The following is a 2,822-nucleotide window of genomic DNA, read 5'->3' as shown; positions in this document are numbered from 1 at the left end:
AGCTCCCGCGCAGGCCGGGAGCTCGCGCGCACGCCGCCGGGTGATCGCAGACAGGCAGGCAGGCAGGCAGCTGAAAAAAACCCCCTCTGGGGTCCTTGGGTCCTTCCTGGGTCTGACCTCCTTTTACTTTTTCCAGCACCAGATTCACTTATTTATTTTATAAGACCTTATAAAGCTAATTATCACATATACACATTGAAAACCAGACTAATAGGCCAAAGAACATACAAAGCATGTAAAACAATTATACTAAGTCAATGTACACTTTTAGATACATTGTCCATATTGCATACAATAAAATAAGCATATATTTAGCTCTAGAATTCTGACAATGGAGCAAAACATGCAGCCACTTATAAGCTCTGGAATATTAAAACAGATTATGGACTGAACTGTGTTCTCCTAAAACTCATATGTAGAAGTCCTAACCCCCAGTACCTCAGAATGTTACCTTATTTGGAAATAGGATCCTTGAAGATACAATTAGTTGAGGTCATTAGGTGGGACCTATTACATTATGGTAGCATTAGAAAAAAGAGAAATTAGGGCACAAACATTCACCCAAGGAGAATACCTCATGAAGATGAAGGCAGGTCAGTATGCTGCTTCTGTGAGTCCAGAAACACCAAAAGGTGACATCAAACCACCAGAAGATGGAGAGAAGTGATTTTAGAGATGCTTCAGTTTCATCCATGGAGACTTGAAGCTTCTGTTCACAAAACAGCAAATCCTAGAGCTACAGGTTAGAGTAGTTTTCCAACCATCCATGATATCATCTCTCAAAACTACTCTAGGCATGTGGGCAACTGTCATTTTTGTCTGCCTAATATTCAGTCTTCCTCTTTCCCTACATTTCCCACTTTTTATCTATGTAGTTTAGGTGACTTACCCAGGCCTCTACCATTAGTGAAAAGAAATGTATATGATCCAAGCCAAGCTAATGGAATTCAAATCAGGACCTCAGGTTGAAATGACTGGGAAAGATACTGTCTCTATTTGATTTGGAGTGGGGAGAATATAAGCCTCTTTTTTTCTGAGAGCCACTAGCCAAAGTGACTCTCCTAGGATGAAGCCAAATTGAAATATAAAGATTAAGAGGTGATAGCAAAGTGCGAATGTTCTCTTGGCACCATGTGCTTCCTGGGATTCATCCAATCCTGAACTTCTCTGGTATGTAAGCCAATAAATTCCCTTAGGTCATTTTTAAGATGAGTTTTCTGATACTTGCAACTGAAAACATCCTGACACATTGATGTTTCTTTTGGCCTTTCTTCTTTCTTCTACATCTTGCTAAGTATGCAAATTATTTGCATTTTTATTCAATTGTTTTATACATTTATCTAGCTCTTAACTGTGTAGGGATAAATTTCACTTCACTATCAATGAATAGGATGTTTGGTGAATTTTGTTTTGCTAATCAAGAAGTTATAGTTAGTTGATTACAAATTTTTCCCCCAAATTCACAAGGTTTTGTTTTAAAGTCAGGCAGACAGGGGCTGGTGATTTAGCTCAGTGGTTCTGGTGCCTGCTTTGCAAGTGCAAGGACCTGAATTCAATTCCTGGTACAAAAAAAAAAAAAATTCAGGCAGATAGCCACCCACAAGATCAGAAAACATTATTACTTGTTACAGGATTATGATCTAGTTGAGAGTTTTACTGCTGGTACCATGTATCTGATTGCTAAACATCAGGATGATCTTAATTTGTTTCTAGATTTTGTCAATCAGTTTATCATATGCTATCTGTAAAACAGAATCCAAGGACATCCTCATTTTGGGCCAAGGATAGAATTTTCTTGGTATGTGATTACACAGGCTTCCCACAAATATCATCAGTAAGTGGGCAGACCCAGCCAGAAGCCTGCCTGGACAATAGTGGCATGGGTGGAAGGCCCCAGCCAAAAGCCTGCCAGGACAACGGTGGCATGGGTATGCAGGTCCCAGCTAGGGCCCTGCACAGACACCAGCAGCTTTGTCACACAGGCCTCAGCCAAAGGCCTACCTGGTAAACAGCTGCACAGGTGCACAGACCCTAGCCAGAAGCCCACCCAGATATCATTGGTAAGAGTGCAGATCTCAGCCTTAAGACTGCCTGGATAATAGCAGCATGTGTGTGCAGGCCCAGGCTGGGGCCCCACTCAGACGCCAGTGGCTTAAGCATGCAGGACCCAGCCAAAGACCCACCTAGATAACAGTGGAGTGGATATGCAGGCCCTAGCCAGGTCCCTGCCCAGATGCCAGCAGCTTGGGTGCACAGGCCCCAGCCAAAGGCTCTTCCATACAACAGCTACACAGGTGGGCAGACCCTAGCAAGATATCATCACTAAGTGTGTGCAAGACCCAGCCAGAACCCTGCCTGGAGAACAGTGTAGCTCAGGGATCCTCAAGGCCATCATTCTGAATCCAGGAACTGGTACACTGGTGAGCAGCAGAGAGAAGGCTCCTCTGAAGCTTGCTGAGAATTGAAGCCCACTAAGTGAGCAAAGAGTCACCTAAACAAAGGCACAGCAGACTGCATCAGTTGAAATGAGAAAACACATAAACAAGACTCAAAACCAGACTTTCAGATCACCAAAGGCAAGCCTAAGGGGTAATGAGATGGAACAATCTGATACTCAAACAGCTGGACTCCCTGAAATGATAACAAAAGAGGATCTGAAAAAATTGAAATCAGAAATAATTTCTCAGATAACAACATATATTGTGTAAATAGTGAAAGACTTGAGCTGAGGAACATGATGGAGTCTGAGCACAGGAAACAAATGGAATCCCTAAAACAGATGCAAACACATATCCAGCAGAAAAAAAAAAAAAAAAAAAAAA

At 42.3% G+C, this 2,822-nt stretch overlaps 1 protein-coding gene across 2 annotated transcripts in view; it reads right to left on the bottom strand.

Annotated features, from left to right (window-relative positions):
* The window catches only part of Ehbp1 (EH domain binding protein 1), a 350,335-nt gene that overhangs the window by 341,423 nt on the left and 6,090 nt on the right, over positions 1 to 2,822 (bottom strand). The window contains exon 1 of one of the 2 annotated variants that reach the window (XM_010609756.3): positions 575 to 680. The exons of the other annotated variant lie outside the window; for it this stretch is intronic. The gene's annotated coding sequence lies outside the window, so the exon portion shown is untranslated. Of the gene's footprint in view, positions 1 to 574; positions 681 to 2,822 lie in introns of those variants that run through there. 2 annotated transcript variants of the gene reach the window in all.

This window comes from Fukomys damarensis, unplaced genomic scaffold (genome assembly GCF_012274545.1).
Source record: "Fukomys damarensis isolate Sample0158 unplaced genomic scaffold, DMR_v1.0_HiC HiC_scaffold_2, whole genome shotgun sequence".
Taxonomy (NCBI): domain Eukaryota; kingdom Metazoa; phylum Chordata; class Mammalia; order Rodentia; family Bathyergidae; genus Fukomys; species Fukomys damarensis.
This window is presented reverse-complemented; position numbering and strand designations above follow the sequence as displayed.